Source organism: Cyanistes caeruleus, chromosome 9 (genome assembly GCF_971803275.1).
Source record: "Cyanistes caeruleus chromosome 9, bCyaCae1.hap1.1, whole genome shotgun sequence".
NCBI lineage: Eukaryota > Metazoa > Chordata > Aves > Passeriformes > Paridae > Cyanistes > Cyanistes caeruleus.
Genome location: NC_141709.1, coordinates 3,277,291 through 3,289,297, shown reverse-complemented (window position 1 = coordinate 3,289,297; position 12,007 = coordinate 3,277,291). Strand labels below are relative to the sequence as shown.

General features: G+C 43.0%; 1 protein-coding gene across 1 annotated transcript in view; it reads right to left on the bottom strand.

The window, feature by feature from the left end:
- ACBD6 (acyl-CoA binding domain containing 6) overlaps positions 1 to 12,007 on the bottom strand; it is an 81,510-nt gene that overhangs the window by 56,177 nt on the left and 13,326 nt on the right. The gene's annotated exons all lie outside the window — the stretch shown is intronic.

Below are 12,007 nucleotides of genomic sequence, written 5' to 3'. Positions count from 1 at the left end.
AACTCTAGGATTCTGAATGATTCCCACCATAATAGAAATGAACAATTAGAATAATGATTGATCGATATGGAGCCCCAGGCCTACCTTTTCAAAAAAACCTTCCTGCAGCCTGGGATCTTCAATTGCCTGACTTTTCATTGATGCCAGACTTTCAGCAGGGGTAAGTGCCTGCTGTCTGAAAGCCTGACCCAATTAGGGGGTGCAGGGAACCAGAAACCTCAACTCTTTCACGGCATTAAGTATTTTGGTTTTCAGACAAGCAGCCAAAACTCGTTTGGAATTTGCAGCAGCAATTCCTTACAAAACCAACCCATTAACTGCAACTTGCTGCTGCCAGTGGACAGGTCTGAGGCTTTCTGTGATGGCAGTGTCACACCTAGGGTAAAAAAGGTCAGGAGGAAAGTCCCAGCCTCTTGCAACTTCTCTGTAGCTGTATCACAGAAACCTGGAATGATTTGGGTTGGAAGGGACCTTAAAAATCATCTAGTTTCACTCTCCTGTCATGAACAGGAACACCTAGACCAGGGTGCTCCAAGCCCTGTGCCACCTGGTGTGGAACACTCCCTGGCCAGGGGCAGCCACAGCTTCTCTGAGCAACCTGTGCCAGGGTCTCCTCACCCTCCCAGGGGAGAATTTTTTTCTGATATCTAATCTAAACCTACTCTATTTCAATTTGAAGTCATTCCTTCTTGTCATGTCACTCCAGCTATTGTAAATAATCTTTCTGCTTCTTTCTTGTAGATTCTCTTCAGATACTGGAAGGCCACAATTGGATCACATCGAAGCCTTCTCTTGTCCAGGCTGAACAATCCCAGCTCCCTCAGCCTTTCCACATAGGAGAGGTTCCCCATCCCTCTCATCAGCTCCATTACACCCAAAAGCATTGCTGTCCCATCAGAATTCTACCTAGAAAGATGTTGATTTTTTTTATTTTTAATAATGCATCCTTACATTTGTTTTCCTGCTCCTCAGGTTGCTTTTGTTTTAAATCAGTGTACTAGTTCCCTACAACATATTTATTTTTACATTCTACCCAGCTTGAGCCAACCAGTTCCACCTTTCAGTTCTCCTGTAGCAGCCCAAAGCCATAACATTGGGTTTGCAGATATCACAGACATGCTTCTTTATAAAAACACATGGAAAGGAAATTGCCTTTGGTGACTATTCCATGGCAAGTAGGCTCTCTCTAATTTAGAGTAGAAGGTGACATGAAGTTCTCCTTTCTTCAAGGGAAAGGGCTTCAGAGTCTTTACAGTGCAGTGCCCCTCTTAAAAAAATTATTTAGCAGGGAACCTTACTGTCCATCAATTACTTAGATTCCACTAATAAAATAAAATTAATTTCAGATCACCTGAAAGTGCACAGAAGAGTTATTCCTATACAATGAAGCTGTACTCACTACTAGCCTATCCTGTTTGATACCAAGGGATGATGGCCATTCAATCAGTGTCAGGAACTGCAAAAAATTTTTAATCTGTATTCTTTCATCTCTTCCCACTCTAGTTCTTGGTTGTTGCTTTTATTCCTAGTCAGAAAAAACATTTGAAAAAATACATTTAATCTTTCTAGAGGCAGAAATTGTTAAAAAAAAATAAAAGATTTCTAGGATTAAGTTCACCTTCTTTGCACAACAAATGCATTTCTACCAAAGATTAATCACGTTGATTGAGTACACATAAGGTCATTGGGAAACTTAGTGATAAAGGCTTTCCCAAAAACACTCAGGCAAAAACTTCTCTGGCTTTTAATCCATACACAAGTTACTTTGTCCAAGTAGCTTTTATCTCATCTCTTTCAAACAGAAATAAGTAATTCAATATTCAATTTATGAGCGTTGAAGCAAGCTTATTCCATCACAGTCCTTGATATGTAGAACAAGTTTATTTTCCTGGACCTTCTTCATATTCTGTTTTCTCAGTATTTAGCCATGAAGACAGAGAAAAGGCTCCACCATTCATCCTCACTGAGCTTTCAAAGGGGAATGTGTCCAGGCTTCCCAAAAAAGTTGAGTCTGTTGCAGCACAGATACAAACTGGTTTCTTTCCAGCTGCCTTTGACAATCTTCCTGTCCATGAGCTCATCTGACCACTTCCAAAATCCTTGCTGCCCAGCCTGCCAAAACTTCCACGCAATATCTGAGCACGATGTTCCAAACTCGGTGACACAAAAAGAGGGGGAAGAAGCAGCAGTTCCCTCCAAATCACGTCACAGCTACTGACATCACTGACAGCAACTGGTATTTTTATTTGTTGCTCATCCTGGCTGAAGGGATCAGTAACACACAGATGCCCTTTTCCTCCTTAAATCTCTTGACAGTTGTACAGCAAAAGAGGGTTCTTAGGGCTACCTATATGCAGATAACGACTCATGAGTTTAAAGTCACATTAGCCTGCAAACCACAATGAAATTAAAAATTGACACAGCAAATTTCCTGTCTCCTCTGTTAAAAAGGCACTGATAATTAACTATGTGGTTCTCAATTAAGCCAGCTCCATTTCTTTCACTGCTGGCAGCGCTGTCCAGAAGCACTGCAGATGCACAGGTAACTACTGATAGTTAAGGAACAGGACAATCCAGGGCTTCCATAATTTGGAACCTGAACCCAAGTGAGATGAGAGCAGTAGATCTGCGGTTGGACCATGCAAGAGAGGTGCTGTAGGAAAGGCAAAATTGCTGTGGACTCCACAAGAACAAGACATTGCTCTTAAAATGCCAGTTAAAAACTTTATTTGGGAATAAAGAGGAATTTGTGACAGCATGTGAAGACATCCTGGAGGATTGTACCTGCATGCCAAAGCACAGGCAGTGGCATGTAAGAAATAGGGGAAAAGATGATAGAGAAGTGTAAGACATGCCTTAAGCAGTGAAATTTCTCATGTTTTCCCCTTGCCCACTGATCCTTTGTGGCTGGTGTACAATTAGGGCTGATGTCAAAGTCACTGCTGCTGTGACAGTTAACTTTGGTGGGCGGGTCTGGCTGGCCAAAACCAGCATAAATCAGGGGCACATTGGGGCTTCAGTATGCAGCAAACGTACTCCTGAAGAGACATCTTCAACTCCCCTGACTCCAGATGGGCTCGGGAACTGGTGCAGGGAACTCCACTGAGCCCAGAACGATCCTTCTCAAATGTCACCAGGAATGCCAGGAGAAAAACCACACTCCTCCAGGAACAGACAGTGGAGCATCCTCGTCCCTGCCTCAGTGCACTGCATTTGTCAATAAGAGCCCAGCTCGATCCAAGGGACAATTGCATCCCAGCTGCCTGTCACTGGCAATGCTGCTCCAGGCAGCCTCAAAGCCTGACAACCACTTTTGGAACAAAATGGAAATACAGGGACTAATATTTGCTAACATCATTAATTCTTTTTTTTTCCCCCCCACTCCCCCTTCTTCCTTTATCCACCATGTCAAGATGTATACTTTTAAATTGTTGTCAGCCATAAAACAGACGTCGTGTCTCAGTTCAGAGGTTAACATATAATGACAGACACATTAAAAACCCTGTCCAATGCCTCACTGAAAATTTCAGCTCCATCTTCTCTTCAACAAGACAGTGGCTCAAACTCACTTATAAGCTTTAACAGCATTAAAGCCTAATCATGATTGAAAAATAAAGGAGAAAGAGAAGATGGTTTTATCATAGTAAGCATTATGGAAATGCAAAACAATTAGAGACAAACATTTTCTTTGTGTGGGTTTTGTCACAAAACTCTCCTGTGATTGCAAAATGATCCATTTCTCCTTTGGCATTTTTGGGGAGCGGGATGAAAATTATCATTTAAGAAGAGGAGCAGTAGTTTCCTGATGGGGGTTGGTTTGGTGGATCACTCTCCTGCTCTATCCCTGAAGAAAGGACTGGCATGGTTTGTTTTTCATTTCCACACCCAAGCTTTGTTCCAATCTACAAAGCTACAACAGATTTAACAAGATGGCAAATTCATGAGTCCTCCCAATGACCCACTTCAAGCTGGAGAGCCAGAAGTCGCCATAGAAATGCAAATTAACTCACTCTCAGTGATTAGCTGGGATGGAATGGGACACAGCTATTTACATGCAGGGCAAGGGACTCCTGATTCGGACAAGGAAGGTACAGAGAAGACTACAGAAATACCACACAACAGCAGGAACAGCACAAGTTTCAGTAAAGCCTTTACAAAAGCGGAAGACCATAATTTCGAGTTAACAGAAGAGCTAGATCCCAAGCATGGGTTAAATGTAGGGCCATCCCAGTTTTATGCAGAGCAACATGGGAACTCTGCCTGGCTGGTTTTGCATGGCCAGACACCCAGCAAATACAGCAATAGCCATTTGGCAAGGCACGTGGCTGTGCTGCACATCTATCATCCCCCCAGTTTCCTCACATCTCGCTCTGGCTTTTTTCCACACCCAAAACCTTTAAATAACTTCTCATAAATACGTAATTAAGAAGAAGAGAAAGGCATCAGCAAAAAAAGGTTCATCTCATCAAAATACTTATCTTCAGAGTTACCCTGACTAATGCCTTCAAATGGTCAAGACTGAGGTTTTTCATCATCACACACCTTGGAAATAAGAAAAGTGAGACAACTTCAACAAGAATGATGTATCAGGATCTCACACCTGAGCCACCATACCACATGGAAGAAGTCTGCACTACTTATTGTATTATTTTCCTCTTCCTCTGAGCCTGATGCAGCTTGAGCCAGAGCAGCAGCTGCATCCAGCTTTGTGGGATGCAGACAAGGAATGCTCCAAACAAAATGATTCCACTCAAAGCTTCTCAAGCATTTCAGCAGCAGCAAATGCGTAGTGCAGATTCCAGTCTGCATTTGTGCTGCACAATTCACCTGTTCCTCCACTGCCGGTGTCAGCCTGGCACATTCCCTGGGGACAGGGACAAACCACTTTGCCCTGTACCTGTCTGGGAGGTGCACACACAACAGGAGAGTGGTGAAACCCTCTCCTTGGCAGGAATGTGGCAGCCTTCAGCAGCCACCAAAATCTGTCATGGTCTTTCAAACTGCTGCACGGCTTTGAAATGCAACCAAGGGTGTTGAGGCACCAAGCCCGGAGGAGCTGCAATTGCTGGGTGCTCACAGAGGTTTGTTTGGCAGGGGTAGGAGAAACCCTGGCCCATTCCCAGCTCCCTGAACTACACCTGAGAGGTGCAGCAACTCCGGTCTGGCAGGACAGGTGATGTGCTGGAACCCTGTCAGGCTCACAGGAAAGTGCCAGTAAATCCCTGACATGTGCTGATTGAATTGTAATGAAGCTGGTATCGTCTCAGGAGAGAAATTTCACAGAAAACACTTCAGACACAAGAGCAGACCTGCTCTGCTGGTCATCATGTTCCCTTAATGCTCTGGATTAACATTTCTCTATTTGAGGAGTGAGGATTATCAGGGCGACAACAAGAAAATGTAAACTCTCCTAAAGTTTCAGACACTCGCTCCCCTCCTCTCCTGTGTGCCTGGCCTGGCCATCCCCCTGGGAAGGGAACTTGGGTAGAGACTAATTGTATTTGACAGCAGCAATTACACACAAGGCTGGAGATTAGAAGCTCGTTAATTGCGTGTGCCATAATTGCTGCCGTCTTTTCCTTTGCTAGCTAAGGCCAGTGCCAGGAGAGCCGAGGGGAGGAGGGTGCTCTCCACCCCAAACGCAGGTGGTCCGAAGATGAGAGCCCTGGGATGGGGAAGAGATGTCCCTTGTCCCCCAGGTGGTCCGAAGATGAGAGCCCTGGGATGGGGAAGAGATGTCCCTTGTCCCCCAGGTGGTCCGAAGATGAGAGCCCTGGGATGGGGAGGAGATGTCCCTTGTCCCCGGAACAATGCGGGAGGCTCCTCCGGCGGTGCCGCTAATGAGGCGTGAAATGAGGACAAACAATGTTCTCTTCCAAAGGTATTTTCCACCTGTATCCTTCTGACTTTACAGCTCGGCTGAACTTCACGCTACCTGCAGCGGGAGCGAAACATTAATCCTAAATATTAACCCTTTGGAGGTGATGCTACTATAGGAAATACATCTTTAAGTATTTATAAAATTAAGCATCGTTTTACGTGGTTTAAATTGATCAAATCCTTCCTTCCTGACTAAGATATGAGCTCAGCATTTCTCCCAGCTCTTTACTGGTGTGAAAAACGAGGTTCACATAATTTTTATAGAATTTAAACTTTTAATAGAAAAATAATTAGGAGATAAAAATAAAGTATACAGATACGGCCGGGTGTCTCTGCATTCAGCCAAGAGAGCACACCTTACTAACAAAGGATTAAAAACAGAACCTTACTGCATATCCATAAATTCTCATACATATTCAAACATTCTTCTTAAGTTTTGGATGTTTCTTTGTTTAGTTTTTTGACTCACCCCCTTCCCAATAGATCAATCTTCTTGGCTCCACCGAGTTTTACATTCCCTGATACCAGAAATGCAATAAATTCCTCCCCCAGAGCTCTGGTCACTGCTGTCCTCATCTGGACAAGATAATCTAAGAATGGAAGGGGGTCTCTAACCATCTTTTTCAGTCTTTGGGTTGTACAAACAAAAGTAGTTTTTGTTTTAATGCTATGCCATAGCTCAACATATATGTATATTATACCACTGTTTCTAAGTTTCATCAATAACAGAAATAGAGGGAACTATATTAATATAACAAAGTTTTCTGACCTTATACATATAACATTCATTTTAATATTTGCAAAAAGCCAACAATGCAATGTGTATCTATAACACTGGGTAAGGCAGTAAGACTCAAATAAGATACAAATCCCTCCTGGCTGAGGGCAAAACCACTTTTCACAAAAGGCTGTTGTACCCTCCCCACCAGCCCTATTAACAACTGTCATAAACAGAATATTTTATTATTCCTCTGTCCAAAATCCTTCTTGGCTCCCAGCAGCAGAGTGCACATGACTCAGCACCTGGAGCCTTTTCAAGAACCCACTGAGGATCTGAACAATCTGAGCAAACTGCCCATGAAAAATAGCAGCACACTCTGCAAGATAACGTGGGGTTGAGGTGGTTTTATTTGTTTGTTTTAAATATTGAAGGGGAAGTTTAGTTAATATTCCAATAATGTCTATGTAAAGTTTTCCAGTTCTCATCACAGAATTTCCCTTTGAAAAAAAAAAACCCAATTTAAGACAGGGGAAATATTTTCCAGATTACAGTCAAAAAATAAAAACAAACATACTGTAAGTAATGTCATAGTTAAATAGCGCTGCAATCTAAAGCAAAGCCTGGCAGATTACTCATTTAACTGTAACGACTTAATTAATAACTGCACCATAATCATAGCTGGAAATTAGTAGTAAAGACACTCAGAGGAAGGGAAATAAATGTAAAACACATAACATAATTTTGAGCAAGTCTTATGCTTGCTAGGAGCTGTGATTTTGTGACTCACTGTACACATTTTAGCATATGAGTGGAAGGAAATACCACACTTAATAAAAAGCCCTGAAGCAGTGACTTCCCAGTTTTTGGTTTGTGGAGCTCTTTTTTTAAAAGGAAAAGCAGACATGGAGGTGGCAAACACAAGATCACCAGCAGGCTCCTTTCCTCATGTTCTTTTTGTGGGCTCTGACAAAACCTGCAGATTCCCAGAGTCTGCACTGTTGTTTGGACCTTTCCAAGGTGAAGGAAACCAGGTCAGTCCTGGAGCAATCAATCCCTTCTGTCCCATCACCTGTATGAAAATCCATGGATCCCCAAGCAGAGGGAACCAAGCTACAAACACAGCCTGCACTGTAATTGTTGGGGGTTTTCATTAATCTAATACAAAATATTTATAGAGATTTACACAGACATTTGTAGGAGCAATATATTCTGAGCCAAGCTGGAAATACTGAACAACTCCATGGCTTGGGATGATACAGGTGGCTCTGAAGCCTGAAAACTGCAGGTAACCCTAATTTCTGATAAATAAATGACATCAGCAGCCATCCTCTGCTTTCTGAAGTGACACTGGGCCAGACATCACTGCAGTGGCCCAACATCCCCACTGGCAAAAGGAACAGCTCTGAGGCTGCTTGACCAGTGCCATGGACATTTGTCTCCCCCAGCAGATCTCAGTTGTGAAGGCAGAGAGTGGATTTATGAGGTCTGCAGGCACAGAAATGAAGAGATCTTCGCTGGTCACAAGCAGGAACAAGAAGGATTCCAAATGTTCAGTGCAACCCAGAACACTCAGCCAGAGGAATGCAGGATCTGGATGCAGCTGCCTGTGGAACAGCCCTTAGTGCTGAGCACTGGGGCTGTATCTGAGCCTTTCCCTGTCTTTATGTTGGTTACTTCAGCTCAAAGTACCTGCAGGATGCTCCAGAGACGTTTGAGGAGTGCCACCTCTGCTTAGAATAGGAGTAATTTGGTACAACAGTGTCCAAGTATCCAAGCAGGAGACAATAGCTGCCCTTTTACAGGAAAACTTTTTCCAATCTAAGAGACAAATACTGTTTACATGACATTAACCAATGTGTTAGTTAACATCCAAACAAAATCTTAATCTCCAGTAATTACACCCAATACTTCCTTGATATTTCCTCTAAAGAGCAAGCTAAGCATAACCACTTAACCTTTTCCTAACTCAAAAAGCAGTATTTTCACTAAAGAAACAGCTTAACTATGCTACAGCTTATGTTATACATAAAACAATTACAGCTGGTTTCTCCTACCCAAAAGCATATGCTATTTTTAATTAACACACATTCCCTCTTTTAAACCAGCCTTTGCCTTGCCATGTCAAGCAGCAGGGTACACAGACCCTTCCTGTGTTTAAATACTCGAGGAAATGTCTACAGCTCCACACCTAAACATCAATGTATGACATATTCCACATTAAGATAAACCTGCTGTAATTTCTACCCAAGTTCCTGATTTTTTTTTAAGAGCTTCTGACACAGCAAGCTGAGAATCTTATAACACCTTCAATTACTTGGAAAAATCAGATTTTTTTTCTTTTTTTTTCTTAAATGAGAGGTTGATCCCTTCCCCATTTAAAGCAGTCAAGCTGCTTCTGCCCAGCCTGGTGGGTTGATGGCCAAAACAGGAGCAGGAGTTTGAGGAGGGGCTGCCACAGCTCCCAGGAGAGCAGCAGAGAAAGTCAAAGTCCCTCTCTGGAATGTCCACCAAGTGCCACAAACAGAAGAGTCAGTCCCTGCTCCTCCCACCTTCACCCACCACCTCACTTGACTGCCCCAAGAGACAGGATTTTTCCATGTTTCTGGGTACTCTGGGAAACATTGGGATCCACAGGTGTCAGGAAAGCTCTCTCTTGCTGAGGAAGCGATGTGAGCAGCAGGAATTATCACAGAACCGCAGAATGATTTGGGTAGGAAAGCTCCTTAAAGACCACCTACTTCCAACCCCAGCTAAATCTGGGCAGAAAAGGCAGATCTTGCCCTCCTGGTCATCCTCTCCTCACCTTTTGCAATTTCCTATTTATTTTTCCTCCCCTTCCAAAGCTCCTGTTCCACCAGAGGCTCTGCTCTCTGCCCCAAGCTCCTGAACTGCCCATGGCAGATTCCTGCTTGGTTCAACACCCCTGCTCTGCCAGCCCATCCTGCAGCTTTCCCAGCCCTCAGTTTTGTCATGTCAGCACTACCAAAAAGCACCATGCATCCATTTGTTTCAGCCAGAGGAGTTTTCAGGACAGAACCTCACAGGAAAGTTTTGGTTGCTGGTGGAGTCACTTCTCATGTCACAACACTGCTCTTTCCTGATTCCAGCCTCACACAGCTACTTCACAAAAAAGAGCTTTTCAATGCTTTCATCATTCACATTTTTGTGGCTGAGGAGCAGCAGCATTGCTGCTAAAATCTGCAACAAATGAAAACTGCACTTGGCATTTAAACACCTTCTTTGCCTTGACAGAAACTGCTACCTCAAGGCAGAAATGACAGAGGGCACCTCTGATTGCATCTCAGTCATTTCAGCTTCTGGTCTGAAATTGTAACAAATTCAAACTTGCCATCTCAGTTTAAGCCAAGATCTTGGGCCCTCCCTGGAAATATCGGTATTTAACCATTTTCTGTCAACTCAGCCACAGAAGCAAAAACCTTCAGCAGAGGATCTGTGGCAACTGACACCTGATGTGGTGATCCTTCCCTGACACTGAGATGCTTTCTCAGCTAGGAGAGCAATTGCTCAAGTGAAGTTTTGAGATCCCAGAGCTCAGCTGCATCCCGTGCTTCCAATCCCACAGCCGTGGGATGATAGAAGAACCAGGTGCTGTGGGACTGCAGCCAAACAGCAGAACCTGTTACTTCTGGACAATGATTACATTGATAAGAAAAAAGCAACAAATTCCCTGCTGCACAGAAAATTACACAGTAAAGTGTTTTGGCTCACTCTGTTACATCTTGCCATCACTGTATGCCAGTAGTTTGAGATTTTATATATATAAATTTACTTGCTCCTTTTTTTTCAATTGCTTCTGGTGTATCTGGCCAGCATGCAGTGTCTTCATCCACCTGCAAGCCAGGAATCATGATACTGGGATGTCACACACATCACTTTGCTGCAGCAGCACACTCAGCAAGGCAGAGCTATGCCTCTAATTACTCTTTTTTTTCCGTATACATCCCAAATAGTATATTCTGTAATATTTCTGTAACCAGATAGTGAAAATGATTTAAGTGATGTATTAAAAAAAATATAAAAAATATTAATATTCAACTAAAATCACTAATGGTGATTCCCCACAATTTTTTAGTTGGATTTATCAAAACCCACTACTGTTACATCCAAGTAGCTACAAGAGGATATGTTATGCTACTCACAGCCCAGTAACAACAGAGTGCATTGACACTGCTGGATCTGAGCTGGAAAAATGAGGACTAGCATCTGTACAAGCCAAAGTCAGCCCTTAGAGTGCTGGTAAGATTGCATATTTAACATCCAGTAAGTTTTCAGCAAGAACAGGCACCTTGAAAGGAGGGAGAGAGAAGAGGCATAACCCTTGTCATGATAATTCTCTCCTTTGAAGAAGCTTTGGGGCATAGAAATGTGGGCAACCTCTGTACAGGATTCCAGTGCAGCCTTCAATCCACGACTGCATTGCTGGTTTGCTGCCTAAGCTTCAGCCTCTCTGAAATACAGACTTGCAGCTTGGCACTGTTGTATTTCAATCAATCGCTTGGTCGAGGCTCAGAATGTCATAAATAAAAGAAGCTGAGACCATAAATTTCTGCAGAGATGTAAAATCAAAGGGAACAATCCAACAGACTCCCAGGGGGTAGGAGGCTGACACATATTCCAGCTGTTTATATTTCTACTATGAGATGCTTGTTCATTTTAACTTCTTCACTTCTGCACAGATTGCCAGAGCCACAATTCCAAACAAATGAAAATACCAGTGTGGGTCTGGCATTTTGTTTTGTGCTCTACAATAAAAGGCTGCAGAAGAAAAAAAACCAAACTCTGTGATTGATCAAATTTGTCCACAGCTGAAAGCCCAGCCCCACAAGCACAGCACCCCAACACCTGGCAGGTGAGCTACTTGCAAAGACAGGGACAGAAAGGCAGCAAATCACCTATGGACACAGCTTTATCTACATCAAGGACTTAAAGCATCAGCACACACTCTCATGAGAAGATGCAGCAAAGCAACACTACCCATCTTTACTGAGGAAGAATGGGGAAATTTAGTTTGTATTTGTAGTGTGGTGTTTTTGTTTCTGACACAAAAGGAACTACAAAACATCCCCTTGCTAATAAGAAAAAATAGTTCTGAAAGCATGCTCCAAAAGCAAAGCACCTAAAGCCTAATTTTGCAGATAATAAAGTGCCTTTTTTCCAACTGGGATAAAATAAGGTGGGTCACTCCACCTCCAGTCTCACAAGTAGGAGTGAAATGTACCCAAGCTGCAAGGTTTTGGGAGCCATGCACAGCAAATAACTGCATCCTCCACTAACTCCACTTGCATGCTAGAGATTGTCCCTCATAGAGCTGGCAAAAGGCAGAAGAATCCTTCTGTGTGCTAAGATTTAAACCTTTTCAGGATATAAAAACCCTCAAAAGCTATT